This window comes from Ornithodoros turicata, chromosome 6 (assembly GCF_037126465.1).
Source record: "Ornithodoros turicata isolate Travis chromosome 6, ASM3712646v1, whole genome shotgun sequence".
NCBI classification, from domain to species: Eukaryota; Metazoa; Arthropoda; class Arachnida; order Ixodida; family Argasidae; genus Ornithodoros; species Ornithodoros turicata.
In genome coordinates this window covers 18,442,960-18,461,784 of record NC_088206.1, presented here as the reverse complement: position 1 = coordinate 18,461,784, position 18,825 = coordinate 18,442,960, and the positions used below count along the sequence as shown (strand labels likewise).

The window sequence follows — 18,825 nt, the reverse complement described above, 5'->3', positions numbered from 1 at the left end:
AAAAGTATGAGAGCGAACATATAGAAAAATTACGATGTGCATGTTCTATAAAACCGCTCATCTCATCATCACTCCGTGTACGTGTGTGTGTTGAATTTTTACTCGATCAACGTAACAGGGGTATAGACAGGCTAGCTGGTGTTGGCTTGACGACCTTAAAGTGGGACTCCACAACAAAATCACCACAAAAGTTGGGGTATATCCTTAACCTTTGGGATGTCAGGAACATCTGTACGGAATATATTGCACAAGTGTACGAAGTTGGGGTAGTTGGTATCTTGACATACTGTTAAATGCAGCAAGAAAGTGGTGTCAACTTCGTTCTTCTATGTGTGTTTCTTGCTGCATTCAACAGTATGTACGAAATATCTCGTTCCAATACTGCGCAGATATTCAAACGAATTTATTACGAAGCGGGCGCTTCGCCTCTGTGAAGCGAGAGGGCACTGAAAGCAACACACTGCTGACATCATCCGCCATCCGGCAAGGGAGAATGCGGGTTCGGAAGCTGACGACAATAGTCAGTTTAAACTTTCCCAACGCGTGATTTTCTTGTTTTCCGCGTAGCAGTTTGTTGTAACTTGGACGGAGATAAAATTACGAGGTGATTCTATTTCAGCGCGGACGGATAAGACTTCAGAACAAGTACTTATAGAAATCCTCTGGCTACTTTTTTTTTCTTCTGTATATACATTATAGAAATCCTGTATTTTAATAATTTGAAAGTTGTCTGTATCGGTATGAGAGCCATGAGACACACCTGCTACAAATCGTATGGCTCGATGGTTTTCGGTGAAGAAATAAACGTACGCTGTTTTTTGATGTGGTGCGGTGCCCCACACAAGGCTGACAATAACTGATTCATCTATAGATCCAGATAGACTTCTTTGCACACTTTGGGAAGTGATGTATCTACTTAGAGAGCAATAGTTGTATAGCGCCTTCCCTTTAAAGCAGGGTGTCGAACCGAACCCGAACCCGAACCGTTATTTTTACCGGAACCGAACCCGAACCCAAAAATTTCATGACACTGTTGAACCCGAACCGGAGCAGAATCGGAAAAAAATAATAGCGGTAATCGGTTCGCCACGAAACGGTTCGGACATCAAAGTCAGCATAGGAGTTCAAGTGTCTCTCAACCCCTGAACGAGTACGAATATCATGGTTTTTGCAAATTTTCACCTAGCAATCAAACGGGGATGAATAGTAATATGCTTTCAGTATCTTTTGTAACACGTTGAAGCGCAGTTGTCCTTGTGAGCGCCGCTGCTCGCGCCGGTAGTAGCTCATAAGCACCAAATGCTCATAACCTCCAAACGCTCAAAACCTCCAAACGCCCATATGCACCGAAAAAAAGTTGGTGGTTTTGAGCGTTTGGTGGAAATGAGCAGGAGGGGAGAAGCTGCTCATAAGCACCAAACGTCCAGAACATCCGAATGCTCATATGCACCGAAAGGCGGGAGACCACAAAGGACGGGTCTTCCTCTCCCGCATTTGCAAGAAGGTCATAGGGAAAGAAAGGTGGAATGAATGGTGACTACCAAGGCCGCTTAATGTGTCAGTTTGAAGTTTATGTAACAGCTTGGTATGTTATTGATGATTCTTATGATCATTATGATGATCTTGATGATTATTATCAGTGCCGGGCTCTTCGCTCCCTTTTCGTTTTCATGCAGGCCACTGGACTCCTTGAAGAGCTCTAAACAGAACTCCGACCTGTCGTTGCTTCATTCTCACCACAATTCATCCTCTCATATTAACCACTGTGAAATGGGGTAGTGTCCTGTGGCTACCACGGGGAAACATCCCATGTCATCATCACTTCTTCATTTATTGTTGTTGTTGTTGATGATTATGATTGATGATTATGTTATGTTAGCTTATGTAAGCTTCATTTTTATTATTATTAGTTGCTTTTTTTTTTCTTTTTTTGCAGGGAGACCACTGGTTACTTGTAGACGTTTGTAATTTACGAACCAGTCGGACACATGTTGAAGAAAGTTGCCCCAGGTTGGGAGCAGCCGATAGTCTGTACTTCTTCTGAGCACCATTCTCATTGCTGGTCACATATTTACAGGGAGCGGTCTGAAACGGGATAGCCATATGTGCGCGAAAGCCACTCGAAGACTGTGGATGCGTAGAAGGAAATTTCGCCATGGCGCAACGAAAGATATTAAATTAACAGCATATAAAACCTTAGTTCAACCTCGTTTAGTGTATGCATCTGCAATCTGGGCACATGCACGCTATCCGAAAAAATAGAGAAAGTACAAAGATCTGCTGCCCTGCTTATCTTGTCTAGGTTTCGAAGGACTTCTTCGGTTACATGTCTGTTGCAAGAGCTAAATTTAGATTCGCCTGCACATAGGCGAAAAGTAAATAACTAAAACTGTTCTTTCTCCTATACAATGGTCAGTTGATTACAAACAATAATACATTGTTAAAATTTATCCACATTCAACAGGAATAAATGATCGAAAAATGTCATTAATTTATTCTTTATTTATTTGCCAAAAATGTTTAATATTTGAAATCAATTACTATTTGACAAAGGGTTGGGGGGGATATACTATTTACTAGACGAAAAGGAAAAAAAAAAACGGGGGAAAGGTCAGCCAAACGAGACGTCGGCTTGCTATTAACATGTATGGCATGTTTAGTCACTGTGTGTGTCAGAGCGGAAAAGCCTATCAGCTAGGTTGTCGAACGGGCTAGGGTGAACAACCTGGGCCCTTGGACCGCTTCTTGGACACGAAAAAGTGGGTTAGCATGAGGAATGTGTTTACGAGCAAGCTGGTTACACACAGTTAAATGTTGCTTAGAACAACGGCATTTAGAACTCCGGCTTTGTTTCTTTCTTTCGTTTTTTCTTTTTCTTTTTTTTCATTTTCAACACTCCAAGTGAACCAATAAAAAATCGATCAAACGACCGCTGCCGTTTCGATCTTCGATGAAATGTCTTTCGACCAAATCATATGTCGGCACAGTTCCTCTAGAAGTCGACCAGGATGCACATTCCCCCATGCTGTCAGTCGTGACGTGGCACACCTCTGTGAGGCCAGCAACGGCGAGACCTGTCATCGTCACCACAGTGAATGAAATTCGCCTACCTGAGGTAAAGTGTGGTTGACAAAATTTCTAAGAGAAAATGTGGCCGATGAACGCATATCAACATGGAACGCCGTCTACTCCATAGCGCCTTAAGCTACATAAACGAGTAAACATAAGAGAAAACGAGTAGTAAAAATAAACTGAAGAAATAACATTAAACTGAATATGTGTTAGAGGTTCAACGATAACACCCAGTGAGCTTGAACTAGTGGTGCAGGAAGGAGGATTGACGCTGCACAGCGTCGCAGTCGAGCACTGGCGTCATCAAATGGTTCTGTAGCATTCGCTACAGTTGTACAGTTCGCACAGTATAAGGTCTGCGTCGTGAAGAGTACATTAGAAGTAGTTTTGGCATATCCTACAACGTATGTTTTTGCATGTGCAACGTACGTAGTTTTTGCATGTTCTTGCCTGTTTAGGTGCTTTTTTGGGTCTAAATACCTGTCTATCTTCATGGTTTTGGCACGTAAATTTCCGAGTTCTACTTATTGGAGGTGGGCCTAAAACGGTGGGTAAACAGAAATGAGTTGAAAACCAATCATCCAAAGAACCAAGCCAGTCATCTTCAAGACCTAAGATAGAATAAATATAGGAGCAAGAATGTGGTAGAGCATGTTGGATAGAGTTCCGGAAAAAAATAGTCCTGGAAAAGTTCGTCCCGGAAAAATTGGTCCCTGGTTTCGTGGCGGAAGAAATGGTCCCGCGCGGTTCCGTGCGACCAAAAATACAGGAGCGTCGTTGTGGACATCTGATAAACCGGATCATAGCCAATCAAGTGCTATCATTCGCACTCCTCATTTGTTCGAAATTGAAAGACATCTTAATGAACAATAAATGATGTACGCCATTTAATGAGGAACATAAAAGCGGTTCCATTTGCTGCACCGCTTGTGTGTGTGTGGGGGGGGGGGGATATGTTTATTAAAGATAAAGGAAAGGGGGAAATGTATTGTATAAACTGCGTATGTTCTTTCTGTTCCTCTGTTTATTTTGCATAGTACAGACAACACGACAAGATCAGGAAGCAATTCTGGATTGTCTGCTACCTTCTCCTAAGAGTAAAAAAAAAAAAAAGTAAGAGTCGTCTTTCTGCAGAATAAAAATTCAAATCTCAGTTCTTTCTTATTCTCACTGATCAGGCCATATCTTCTGTTTTGTCGACCAACTCGTGGAGCGGTAAAAGTTGTTTGGATTTCTGTAAAAGGCTAACAACTTGGGGCAGTGTCAATGGGAACTTGAACTGGATCGCAGCAAAATTTTTGAAGTAAAAATGGTAGACATCGATTCCAGCGAACTTATAATGGAATATCGTTTTGTGTCATTGAGAAAAAGAGAGGACAGGACGCCAAACAATTTTTAACGTACACATACAAGGAAGCCTCCAGGAGATATATCTGAATCTTTGCATTTGCGTCAGGATTCTATTTTCTGACCACACCAGCTACTGTCGCTGATGCTGAAAGAAGCCTCAGCACAATGAAACTGACCGACCAAGAATATCCTGCGCTCAACCACAAGAGATGTCAGGCTTTCTGAGTCCGTAGTCAACCGAAAACATGATTATCCTATCTCTAGACTATGACGCATTGATTAACCAACTTGCGAAGAACAAGGCTCGAAAGAAGGGTTCTGCGCAAATGTTCACTGCAGGCCTATGTATGCATAATATAAACCCTACATAAATATCGTATTCCAGCTTCTGCATTGTAAGTGAACCCGGACATATGTTCGGAGGGGACCACGCTCTTTGCTGCTACAGCCGAGCCGAGTGCGTTTCGAGCTAGAATCAAGTATTTTGTGTCTATGAAAATAAAGCTCAAATTGAAATCCATAAACTAGAAAGCACTATTCCTTCGGGCTACATACAAGCAGGACCAAGCTGCTACATAAACTTCAAACTGACACATTAAGTGGCCTTGGTAGTCGCCATTCATTCCACCTTTCTCACCCTATGACCTTGTTCCAAATGCGGGAGAGGAAGACCGGTCCTTTGTGGTCTCCCGCCTTTCGGGGCATATGAGCATTCGGATGTTCTGGATGTTTGGTGCTTATGAGCAGGTTCTCCCCTCCTGCTCATTTGCACCAAACGCTCAAAACCACCAACTTTTTTTCGGTGCATATGAGCGTTTGGTGGTTTTGAGCGTTTGGAGGTTATGAGCATTTGGTGCATATGGGGCAGTTCATATGCACCAAATGCTCATAACCTCCAAACGCTCATATGCACCGAAAAAAAGTTGGTGGTTTTGAGCGTTTGGTTCAAATGAGCAGGAGGGGAGAACCTGCTCATAAGCACCAAACGTCCAGAACACCCGAATGCTCATATGCACCGAAAGGCGGGCGACCACAAAGGCCGGGTCTTCCTCTCCCGCATTTGGAAGAAGGGCTTGGGGTGAGAGAGGTGGAATGAATGGCGGCTACCAAGGCCTCTTAAATGTGTCAGTTTGAAGTTTGCGTAACTCGATCCTGCTTGTATGTGGTATGTATTCATTTCCACAAGCTGTTAGGCAGCCTGGGACAAAATGCTTGATTCTAGCTTGAAAGGTCCTCGGCTCCTGCAATATGGTCAATATTGTAAAAAAAGAATAAAGAAAAAAAAGAAGTCAAAAGTTCGCTGTCAGAAAATACAGATAAATCAGGAATTACTCATTTCATTGGGACTTCATGTTGTATACACAATGTAATATATACTCAACATTGTCAAACAAGCAGTGTCGGTGCATGGGCTCAATCACTGGGGCGCGGACTGTTGCTCCCCACGGAACCACTGAAGCCGGACAATTGTTCACCACCTTTCCACCTATATCGCGATTTTATTTCGCATTTTTATGTGATGTGATTTTATTTTGCCTTTATGGCGCCCATATACTTGCCTTTTTTTTTTCGAACGTCGTTTGCTCGAAAGCCGTTTGATCGAACGCGTGACATTTGGTCGAACACCGTTTGATCGAAACGGCAGCGGTCGTTTGATCGATTATTTTATTGGTTCGCTTGGAGCGTTGATGAAACACTCGACTCGCTCTACTCCCTATCAGACGGGAGCAGGGATGGGCATAAATACATTTTTTGAGTATTTAAATATAAATACAAAATACTTTGTTGAAAGGGGTATTTAAATACTCTTCGTAAATACTTTTCAACATGAGTATTTAAATACAAAATATAAATACAGTATTTAAATACCGAAACTACTACCATAAATACTGTGAGGAAAATGTTATCTGGAATTACAGAAATAACGATGATCATAACGACGAATCAGCAACGAATGGGAATGGGCAGTCTTTACAGACTCCAAATCTGCACTTCAAGCAATTGAAACTTCCGGCATACGAGGCCCATCCGCACCCCTAGTCACAGACGTGTTAATGGCTTACCACACTATGTACGCCGCAGGCCACAGGCTAGTTCTCCAGTGGGTTCCAGCCCATTGTGGTGTCGTGGGGAACGAGCAGGCCGACAGCGCCGCAGAAGCAGCACTCTCGTCTCGGAACCGGACCCGTATTGTTCTGCTCAGAGGAGACCGCCGTTCAATTCTGCGACGTCTCGTGACACCCCTGGCTTCCCGCCAACGGACAACCGACATTCTTCCCCCCTCTATGTTGAACAGAGTTGATCCCACGCTCGCTTTCCGCATGCCACGAAACACATCTCGTCAGGATGCTGCATTAATCCACCGCATGCGCCTCGATGTGGCCTTTACAGCTCAGTGGCGTTACCGCTTGAGACAAATTGATTCTCCCACCTGCTGCCACTGTGGTGCTCTTGAGGATCTGGAGCACATTCTTCTTCATTGCCCTCACTACGAACCTTCCCGAACCACACTCTCCGCGTCTCTTCGTCAGCTGGACTCTCGCCCTCTCTCCCTACCGAAATTGCTTGGTCCCTGGCCCAATCCAGCCCAGCAACGCCCTGCGCTCAAAGCTCTTCTGACATTTCTGGACACCATCGGACTTCGATCGTTATTGTAAAGGGGCTCGTTATTTTATTCCCCCCATTCCACCAAGCACTGGGGTAGAGTATCGCCTGTTGCGATGAAACTCCCCACTCTCCAAGACCGAAAATAAAGTTGTTGTTGTTAATCAGCAACGAACAATAGCATTTATTTGTTAGACTTTCATGGTGATTTTAATGTTAGAAGTTTCTCGAAGACAGCATCTTTTAGGCATATTCTGTTCGGCTGTACAATCAAATTCGTAAAGGAGAAGAGCATCTCCACAAGTGCCGATGAAAAAATGCTTGAATTAAATTTGACGAAGATGCTTCGTACAACACGGTAATTGGGTAGCCACGACCGTCTGTCCGCAACAACAGTGAAATACTTGCCATCTAAATTGGTGTCGCATGCGCATGCTAGCGCAAACACGGCATAACTGCGCCCCAAAGATGCCCTTCTTCCCGAAAGGTCAAAAGCAAGGCGACTTTAAGATATGAGTCAGTATACAGGGTCTTTGCTCTAACGTGTCCAGAAATTATATTTAAAGCAAGCGATACAAGAAAAGCAAGTGGTACTTTTCTGCTACTTGAGTAAGAAACAGGTACTGCTTCACTAGTAGCACCTGTTTCTTAGTCAAGTAGCTGAAACGTAGCGCTCGTTTCTCTTTTATCGCTCGCTTTAAATAAAATATGTGGACACGTTAGAGCAAACACCCTGTGTACTGTATTTAGGAGTATTTATAAAGTATTTACAAGAATAAATACCAAAAAATTGGTATTTAAATATAATTATAAATAGATTTTTCGAGCCTGTATTTAAATACAAAATATAAATACATGTATTTATATTTTAAATAGTATTTTAATTACAATGTATTTAAATACTGCCCATCCCTGCACGGGAGTAGCTAAAAGTAGTGACGTCAGAGCTGTCGTCTGCTTTTGCGGCTGCTCGTCCCGGCAGCATCATAGAGGATGCAGGAAAGTTCCAGTGCGGATTTTGCGACCTGATGTTTTCTTCGGAGCAACATGCACGGAACCATACATACAACACACATCAGATCGTTGCATGTGAAGGTCGGAACCTGTTTCTATGCGTTTTAAAGCTATCTGCGCGCGAGAACAGCGCTAACCTTCCTCGGAACGTGCGGTAAATACCCCTAATTCATGGCATGAATGCTTTACGAACCCACGCAGATGACCCCATATTGAAGTCAACAACGTCACACTAAAGCGAAGCAGCGGCCAGCGGTTCTGATGTCCCGGGGCCCAAATGTCACTGTCGTCTGCTGTCGCCATGTAGAGAATCGTACTCGCGCCGTTCCACAACCTACCCGAGGGTTACCTTACCCCCATGGTCACGAGGTACAACTCTGTCACGTGATCACCTCCTACTCGAGAGTTTGTTGTGGAACGCACCCGTTGAGTTTTCCTCGAACGGGACCATCAGCTCCCAACGAGGCCGTTGCATGCCGTTGCAGTGCTGCTTGCCTTTTACTAACTATACGCGCAAAAACCTGAGACAACAAATTGACGACACAGATTCATCTTCAAGTTGATAAGTACATATAGGCTGAGTAGCAGACGTCTTTCTTGCTAGCCGAAATGTCTTAACGGAAACATAGCGATATAGCCGTTACGATTGCGGTCTTTTTGCTTTCCCGCAAAACGTTGCAGGAAACAAAGCAGTAAGTGTGGATTAACGCATCTCACTATCAAGTAGATAAACGCGGATGATGTACATCTCCGTCCTGTGGTGGTGGTGGTGGTGATAGGGCTTGCCGTTGTCGGCCTCACGTATGTGGGCAACGTCACGACTCACGCCCTGGGGGAATGTGCGTCCTGGGCCGACTTCTAAGGGAACTGTGCCGACATATGTCTGAACTCCTGAACTCCGTCCTGTCATGTAGCGATAACGCAGAAAGGCTTGCAAAAATTTCGGAGCAGCACTGAAGAAGAAGCAGAGGAAGAAGAAGAAGAAGAAGGAGAAGAAGACTGAGGTCAACAATGACCACTGATCTCGATTGTAAAAGGCTGGATCGCGGATAGGGAGCGCGAGCGTGAAGAAACCGGCCGCCATCTTACGGTGCCCACAACAGCCGCCGCAGCGATCGTGGCAACTTCTTGCAATTACGGTCGTACCAACCGTACTGGCAAGGTTACAGGGCCTAAACTTATACAGGTGAGTCACTCTTCATCAAGGAATAAATAGGCGTCCATTCTGTACATTTATTTGACCAATATGAAGTGTTTTTTTGCCCAAAACGAGCACTGGATGCAGGTTGCTTGATCGCTCTTCCTACGTTCAATCGAGCACACTTGCATTTTACCCGGCGGCAAATACAGTTTGAGTGCATAATATGCTTGAAAAAACATGTTACACTACACAGGTAGTGTTGTCATCAATATATGTGCGAACACTCGAGCGCTTTTTTGCATGCATTTCTAGCATGGTACAAGGTGTTCTCTGCGGAAGCAAGTGCCACATTCATTTCTTTGAATTACCTTCGCGCACACGTTCGGTATTACGTCATAATAATAATAATAATAACGTCATAACGTCATAATAATAATAATAACCACGATTGTCACATTTTTTCATGTATTGGTATTGTTTTGTGCCTTGGTTTAATTTGTGACAAAAAATCCTACGTAACGGTGGTGTGGCGCGACTTGAATAACGCCTTTGTGTCTGAGCTGTATCGTCAGCTTGTTACGATAGTAATAATTTGTAGCGTGTCGTGCTATTTGTAGCAGTTTTAAGGCAAAAGTGGTCACTCAATACAGGTTTCGTCATGAGGGCTGCCCAGTGAATAATCTGTGCAGTGTGATACGGCTGGGTGTACAGGTAAGTATCACGTTCCTCATCCACTGGTTTCTACTTTACAGGAAGGAACAACCTCAGTGCACGCACTGTGGTTAGCCTCTCTCAGTTTTGCATATTTTCTTACATGTTCACATCAGAAACACACCTTACACTTTAGGCTCCTTAACCCAGCAATATAATAATTAGAGATTATAATTCTTTTTAGAAGAGTTCCCCATATTCTTTTTAGAATAGTTTTTAATCTTTTTAATTATTAGAAGATACAGGGATTGTAAACCATGTTTTAAACTGATGTTTTAACATTTGTCCAATGCATTTATTAAACAACATATTCATTTTTAACTGGTTGCACCCAAACCAATGTTCTGATGTATTATTTCCTTTGTTATCGATGCACGATAAAAATTGGAATAATCATCATCAATGCAGGTTACTTCACAGCTGCCTCGACATACTCAAGAAATGGGTGCAGAACCTGCGTAATGCCCACAAACTTTGACTACCACAGCATCTCCAGAAAGTAAAGGGATATGTGTCACATGGGATTTTTAAAGGCATTCACAGTATATAATACCTTGTATGAACTGTTGTAGATCTAAGCAGCTTCTACAGTACACTCTCAGAAATTAAAACTTGTCAGGGAACTGTGATAATTGTTTCAGTTAATAGGCATGCACATATACGCTATAAGAAGACAATTATTTATTGAGAATGCACTTCTCTGGCTACTCATGTTGTTTACATCTACTGTTGATCACATTCATTTATCACATATTATATTCTTATATATTATTATTATATTATCACATATTCGATCACATTAAATTTAAAATTTAGCATATATGAGAAAATATCAGGAGGGAAGTTGCTATTCATTGCTCATTCCAACCTAAAATTGAGTGCTACAAATTTAGAGAGCGTACCTGACCATTATCATTCCTAAAATATATATTGCCATTGTAGCAAGGTCACAAAACAATAAATGTAGCCTTTTGCGACCTCCCTGCACGTTCATTGTATCCTGAAACGCATAAGTGCAAGAAATAAATCTTGAACTTGAATAAACTTGATGTTGTATAAACTTGACATAAAATGTTGAATAATATAATGAATGATATAAAATACTGAATAAACTTGAACTCGTATATTCTCTTTACTCATCATCCGTGATCTTCATTACAAAAGCATATCGTGTTAGACTTTTTTTGTTTGCGTTTCACAGACTGGGTACACGAGGGCCAAAATGACAAAATCACAACTGTTTCAACCTCCAAATAGTCCTGTTGCAATTTGAAGACCATACGTGGAGCTGCATTGTTTGGAACATGCTCCACATAACAAGCATGACAAAGTCAGCACTGGATAGCAGGACCCCGTCCCCAAGCTGCTATTCTCACGCTGCAGTTGTATTAAACAAAAGCATGTGAGTGCTGGAGAAGGACATTCAGTTTGGCACAACCGCGCCTGCAAATAATCAGAACAAATAAAGGGAGAAGCAAACAAACATAGAAGGGCTGTACTTCAAAAAGAGATAAGTCCTGTGTCTCAAGGAGGTGCTACCACTTTCTAAGTAACTTAATTGATTAAGCTTACATCACTACCTGATTAACTGTCCCAACCAGCGTGATCTAATTGCGTGAAGTATTTCGGGCTGCTTCGGTGTGTCCATATTTGCGAGGCAAAGCACCGCTGTCGTTTACTAAAAGACTGTTTCTGCGGCGATGCTTGATATAAATCATACTAAACCCATACACGACTAAGACAATGGCTGTGATTCTACAGTACGATCTCTTTCTGCCATGCGAGTATATATCATCCCGGACCGTTCTTTATGGAACAATTTTTGTCCAGAACGCAGCACGGGATATTACATACATGGTTGTTGTTAACCTCACATCGTTTCTTATTGAAATATTGGCTGGGAAACGTACTGTAGTACAATCCCCAGCGCTGCACTGCCGTGACGGTCTAGTTTCGGAATGCAAAACATAACGTAATTAAGAATCGAACGACAGGACACCTGTGAAACACTGTTAGGATACATCAGTATACTGGCACCTTACAAAATTGTGTGATGACAAACAACGATCAACGCCTGCAGCGCAATAAATACTCACAATCTCCGTTGCCTCCCATTGTTTTCTATGGGCGCACACTGCGTTTTAGGGCCTCCCAACATGGCGGCCCGAATGCACGCCTCTCCCCCACGAGCCCCTCTCCCATGCGCGATCCAGCCTTTATACATAGAGATCAGTGACAATGACAACTGACAACATGACAACTGTGATCATGAGGTACGCCACAGCGGTCGGGTCTGTGGATTGCTTTTGCCCACCTGAGGGTTCTTTAACGTGCGATGAAAGCTTAGTACGTACTTAGTACGTACCAACTAGTCCAACTTGCTGTTCTTGTTCGATGAAAGCTCACCACGCGGCACCCCGTACTTCAAGTCCATCGCGGAAAACGTGTACCCTGCCACCAAGTTGCTGGCGTCCTCGGCCGGGTTCGAACCCGCGATCTCGGGATCAGAAGAAGGCGAACACGCGACAGACTGAGCCACCGAGGCCGCAGCAGCAAGTAAATGTGAAGCGAAAATTGCCCGCCGTGAGAAACGATCGAGCTACGTATCAATGTACCTGCAATAATGTCGTTAAACACAGTGAGCCGTAACGCGACGTTCTATCAAACAAGAGAAGTCGTATTCCCATAGCTCGAAAAGTATTACAAACACGCTATAAGTTCTGTTCTGCATTTCGCAGAAGCGCGCCTGTCTCTAATGTACCCTCACTGCAGTATTAATTATGTCGTAAAGTGGCACAGTTCGTCATTTCCTCGAAGTACGTTTCCCCGTAGTCGAGCGCGGATATTACGCGCCATTGCGCAATACCACTCTCCCGTCAAGTTTTCCTCCAACATCCGTTCTGCTCAGAAGTCGCAACAACAATAACAACAACAACAACAATAATAATAACAATAATAATAACAATAAAAAATAACAATGTATTTTGGATGTAAGCATCTGTGTGTTTGGTTTTATTTGAACTACACGTGTTCGCGCGAGATACGTCAAGGGCAACACCCTCGTCGTCTGCTTCGTTAACATATTCTACGGATTGAGTGCTGCGCCATTAGGCTGCGCGATCAAGTTTAAAGTTGGAGATCTTGTGGCTGATGCGGAACACATATACCGCATTGTTTGTCTTCGTAAGGATGGAATACCTTTGCACTCGTCTAAAATATATCATTTTGAGAAGCAACAAAAAAAAAAGAAAAAAAGCAGCGTATCCGAAAACACAAAAGAGCAGCGAGTAAGGAAAGTTCAACTTACGTTTATAATCTAGAAAGAGCACTGCCAATTTACGCGTCACTTATATCGCTCAAGAGACCGAGCAAAAGAACGAGTCCTTGCCTTTGGATAGGCACCGGCCCGAACACCCTGCGGTTCAACAGACTTCGTGGGAGATCACCAAGCGCGCATACGGTGCTGCCAGACTCAGACAGCCGGCGACAGTAGTGCCGTCTGCGGTAAATAATCTCAACGCCAAGAAGGTCGCGCGTCCGTCCGCTCTGGCGGTTCTTGGTTATGCAATGCGCATCGTAGATAGCATCTGGTTTTGAATCGTAGGAGAGTGGCGGTGCTGTCAGTCAGACCCGCACAGGTTATTTTTTACAAAAATCATCGAATTGCACTTAAGATTATACGTTCACATCAATCGAGAATATTATAGTTGCAATTGTGACTAAGGGACTATTATTTTTTTTTTTTTGGCAAAGCATTTAGTCCCCAAAAGGAGTACAATTACTCTCTTTTTTTTTATTTTAGAGTGTATACAATCTTGTTCGTAGTACTGGCGTATTTCCGGATGCTATGAAAGTAGCTAGAGTAGTTTTGATACACAAAGCAGGGGATCCTTGTACCACATCTAATTTACAGGCCAATTTCCATTATTCCCGTCTTTTCTAAAGCGCTAGAAACCATAATGTGTACTATAATAAGCGCTTTTTTTTTTTTTCGCTTCGCACTCGGTTGTTACCGATATGCGGTATACGGATTCCGCCCGCGCCGTTCAACGCAAAGCGCACTTTTGTCTATGAAGGAATTAATACTACGTAATATCGAACGCAAACTGTACACAGTTGGTGTGTTTGTCGATTTTACCAGGGCCTTTGACCTCATAAACCGTCAGATACTTTTAGCAAACTTATACAACTGTACGGGATTCGCGGCCTGCCACTTGCACTTCTCACTTCCTACCTTGAAAACCGAATGCCAGTACGTTGACTTAAATAATCATTGTTTCCGCGCTGTAGTGTGTTATCTTCTGTATGCTAAGTATCTTTGCCAACTGGCTCTGAATGACTATATGGTGCCTTTAAACGTCTACTCCTTCCGTCGGGCGACGTCGAGCTACATCCGGGACACCCAAAGTCGGACACGCAAACAAAGCAGCTCGATACAATCTTACAGATGCTACAAGAACTTAACTCTCGTTCTGCAGTCCTTGAGACACGTTCAGCATCACTTGAAAAAGGACAGATACACTCTAAGAAAAAAAGAGTAAAACAGGGAGTAATTACAGCCTCTACTCCCCTGGACTGCAATTACTCCCCATTTTAGTCCGCTAACCCGACATTTAGTCCCGACATTTACTCCCCAGGACTGCAAATTGTCACTGAACTTCGCAAATGGTTTTCCGATTGCGACAGTCTACGTAAATATGTGCTTTTGCTCAATTTGATGGTTTAAGGCTGTAGAGCCCTGCACGGGCCAGGGCCCCCGACCCGGCCCGCGGGCCGGGACGGGCTTGTTATTGGCTGTGTGCTCCGGGACGGGCGGAGCCCGGGCCGACAAAATACGCCAGCACTGCGGGCCGGGACGGGCCCGGGCCGTTAAAATACGCCACCACCGCGGGCCGGGCCGACAAATATGTTTCCGAGAGTCAGGCCCGGCCGGGCCACGCAGCTAATTCCACACAATGGAGATGCATTAGTTCATATCACCATGCGCTTGCGTCATTCCTGTGCATATTTTGCAAATACAAGCAAAGGACACTGCATCATGCATATGATTCGACCTTCTAGAACATTCTCAAAGCCACTTTATATTGCTCCTCACTCCTCACGTATTTCACAATCACTTTGGCAAAGCTTGGTGAGAGGGGTAGGGACTGGGAGAAGCAGTTTGTCGACAGCATCCTCTACCTCCGCAAAATCTTGACAGTGTAACGATAACGCCCATGCCCGCGTACGTTCTGGATTTAATTTTGTCTCGTGCGGTTATGGTGTTAAACCGCCATCACTTGTATGTTTGTCTTCTCTCCTTATAAATTTACTGATAAATTTGTTTGATAATCGCCAGAAACGCACACGTCGCGGCTGGAAATACAAGGCCGGGATCTACTCGCCGAGTCACCGGGCCAGGCTGGGCCGGGCTCTACACACTGGATCACCGGGCCGTGCCGGGCCGCATAAAAATATGAAGGTCCGAGCCCGGGTCGGGCCGGGCCATTTTTCGATGCGCCCGGGCCGGGTCGGGCCCGGAAAAGTCGGCCCGTGCGGGGCTCTATAAGGCTGTATAACTCAGCCAACGCAGCAATTTTCCAGCCACACAGATTAGGAAACAGTCAGCACATCTTTCTTCGCAAATTGTGCCCTAAGTATGGCGCAAGATTTTATATAACTCGATATATCACGGTTGACGGTTTGCTTCAAAATATTTTCATGCATGCGCACACGAATTATGTACCTGGGACTCTTACAACAGCGCGTGAAGTGCAGTCTCAACGTGACATTCATTTACTCCCGTGCATTTACTCCCGAAATGGACTATTTTTTGTGGCAATGCATTTAGTCCCCAAGAGGAGTAAAAATACTCCTCTTTTGCTTACAGTGCAGACTTCTCGCGGATGTTAAATCAGTACAAGACACACAAAAAAAGAATATTACAGAAAGGATTTCTAATATCAGCACACGACTGGAAATTGTCGAATCGAAAGCTTCTGAAGTTGACACCCTAAAGTCAGAAAGAAAACGACTCAGAGCTGAAAATGAATTAATTCGCGCAAGCTTAAAGGGACTGTCGCATCCGGAACCGTGGTTACGAATCCAATACCAATGTGTTCGGTACACTACCACCGAGCTATTTATCAAATTTTCTCCTTCCAAAACGGACCGGGTGATGAGGAATCGAATTTAAAAGATCCGGTTTCGTTTTGATCCTCGAAAGCGCCAGCGCCAACAACATCGCGTGACGCAAGGTCGAATCTGGCTAATCCGCTGTGAAGGACGCTGTCGTCTGCCGCCAAGTCTGGGGCTGCTTTGTTTTTTTCCGGCACGTCGCCCGTATTCACATGTGACACTTTCTAGTGACTCCGATACTATCGCTACGCTTGCATCCTTCGCGTGGGATGTCGTTTGGAAACCGACGCAGCGTTCCCGACTCCAGGAAAACTTCCTTCGAAAACCTCGATGTTTGATTTCGCACGCCAAGGATACAGCTACAGCCAGACCCCAGACGAAGCGAAAGTTGGAAGCAGCTACATCACTAGCGGGTATCCAGATGAAGCAAGGAGTGTTCATGCTGTCCGGGTATGCTCCTCGCATTTCACCGATAATGTGTACCTGGATGAGAACATCATGGAAGTGCAACTTGGATTGACACAAAAAAGGAACGAATTGAAACTTGACGCCGTTCCGACAGTGTTCCACGAACAAAGCGAGCCAGCAACTTCGACAGTAAGTCACAATGTCTATGTAGTTTCCCAATCGGGTCTGTCACTCTTGCGCGTGAGTAACTTAGCAGCAAAAGACGAAATCGGTACAACGTAAGGTATCCCCTAACCTATGATTAATAACTAGATAAATAAAATACAATAAACAAGTTCAAGTGATGTCATTCATATGAACGTGATTGACTTTTCTCGTTGTCGGACGCGTTATCATGAAACTTTCACTGTTACTGAACCTGTGACTTTTGTGGAATGTGGTAGACATGATTGGTTTTTATGTGTATTACAGCTGCAGGCAGTTCGACAGGGTCAAGCGCAAGTGGTACGTATATTACTTGAATACATATAATGTGTTTACAATTTTTGGACACAGAACAATTCGCAAACTATGAACCCCGATCACTAAAAGGAAGAACTGACGCTGTTTGTGTGCTGGTGTTAGAAACAGGCACTATACAAACAGTACCTCTGTCCGTAACATAAGCGCCATAACCCACTTCCCAGTTACCTTTTATCTCTCTGTTTGTGAACTGTTTGTGTGCTGTAGGGCGGCGGTTTTTGCGGTTGTCGTAGCCAACTTGAGGTGCACTTTTGACGTTCTGTGTTATAGAAGGACCAGGTGCTGCTGATCAAGTCCCATCCATCCATGAAACGGCATCAAACAATGTACGTGTGTGCACGGCAATTTTGCTGAGAGACCTGGTTTTTACACTAATGCCTTTACGACGCCTCTGACAAATTAGGATCTTCCAGAACAGTGCTTTCTTCATCCAAGTTCAAGAAGTAAAGAGAATGACTTCATGGCTTCTACTGACATCTCACAGCTACATGCCAAGACAAAATAACTTGACAGCCAGAAATGAAAAGAAAAAAAAAGCTCCGTTTCAGGTCCACCCAAATCTTTGTGCAGAGGCTGACAACAACAACGCTATTGTGAGATGATGAATGATGCTGATGCAGCGTTGAGATTAAGCCCTTGTTTCCTTTTTTGCAATGCTATACATTACTGCTGGTTAAATGTAAAATGATGCACCTACCTCCAGACATTAAAGGGGCTACCAGAGATGTAGTGTCAATTCAACAGAAAACCTGCATGTTCTACGAGGCACTGTCACATAAGCATTGGAAAACAGTGCCAAATTCGCTGTCCTGTGAGCTTTGATAGGATATGCCGTAGAAAGTAAGAGGCCTCTTACTGTAAAAGGGAGGTGCGTTAATCGAGTAGTGGGGTCTGAGGCATGAGGGCCATTTCAGGATGTACTAACCCTTCTAAAATTTTACACTTGGTTATGCCCAGAGATCGATCCAGATCCCCCCCAACACCCAGAGTTTTTTTCCTGTGTACCACTGTTATAATGAAACCGTCCAATTTACTGTCCAATCGTCCCGTTTTCATTGAAATTGAAGTACTTACAAAACTGTTTATTTTATTTTTTATTTTTGTGAGTCCCCGCTTCAGATCCCAAGGGACATTGCCAGTGTGGTGCACGCTGATAACTGTCTGTGCATAGCAAATGATAAATATCTGTGTGTGAAGAGTTGGATGTGGACTTGTGCAATGGCTCTTGAATGGACAACACTCAGTCAACACAAAGATTTATTCACATTTGCGTAACTTATTGCCTGTCATTATAATAATTATTATAATACATAGACAAGAGGTAATGCTCTGCCAAGGATCTCTGAAGTTACAGTCTTGAAAGCTGTTTTCAAGACAGTGGTGCTAAAAAATTGGATCAATGGGAGGTATCAAAATTTGTTTTGCTGTATCAAGGCAGAACAATCTTCCGTGGGAATGACAAATTTTGGGCATTCCCAGACAGATGTATCACTCACTATGATAATGAGGTGTAACTGTACCATTAGTGAGTTATGAAACGTTACCTGAAATTATTTGACGTGTTATATCCCTCACATGCTATAATACTGCCAACGATAAGAAGCATTACACTATCATTAAAAGTATAACTGTCACTTATGGCCAGGTAGTTTATTGCTCCTGCCTATTCCTTTGCACTTCTCGGGATTACTGTGGTAACACAGATTCTGTTTCATACTTCTCAACTGGAAACTACGCAAGTCTATTATGGTGTAGGTGTGAACAGGAAATGAGGCACACTAAAGATGATAGTCCTGATAGGACCAGGATGGAAAAACGTTGGCGAATCATGCGGACGACACACCCAGGTATCTGTCGTCTGTTTTTCGGTCCAAGGAATCTCCAAA

The 18,825-nt window shown here is 43.7% G+C and overlaps 1 protein-coding gene and 3 long non-coding RNA genes across 5 annotated transcripts in view; 2 read left to right on the top strand and 2 right to left on the bottom strand.

The window, feature by feature from the left end:
• LOC135397682 (uncharacterized) overlaps positions 1 to 13,380 on the bottom strand; it is a 57,133-nt gene extending 43,753 nt beyond the window's left edge. The window contains exon 1 of one of the 2 annotated variants that reach the window (XM_064629288.1): positions 13,281 to 13,380. The gene's annotated coding sequence lies outside the window, so the exon portion shown is untranslated. Of the gene's footprint in view, positions 1 to 13,199 lie in introns of both variants that reach the window. The other variant, XM_064629287.1, reaches the window with a different exon arrangement.
• LOC135399318 (uncharacterized) overlaps positions 1 to 18,825 on the bottom strand; it is a 123,350-nt gene that overhangs the window by 58,351 nt on the left and 46,174 nt on the right. The window lies entirely within an intron of this gene.
• LOC135397681 (uncharacterized) lies at positions 9,149 to 10,515 on the top strand. Its single transcript, XR_010423694.1, has 3 exons — positions 9,149 to 9,226; positions 9,832 to 9,892; positions 10,301 to 10,515. It is a non-coding gene; the product is annotated as an uncharacterized LOC135397681 (long non-coding RNA).
• Positions 16,490 to 17,712, top strand: LOC135397679 (uncharacterized). Its single transcript, XR_010423693.1, has 3 exons — positions 16,490 to 16,606; positions 16,889 to 16,921; positions 17,210 to 17,712. It is a non-coding gene; the product is annotated as an uncharacterized LOC135397679 (long non-coding RNA).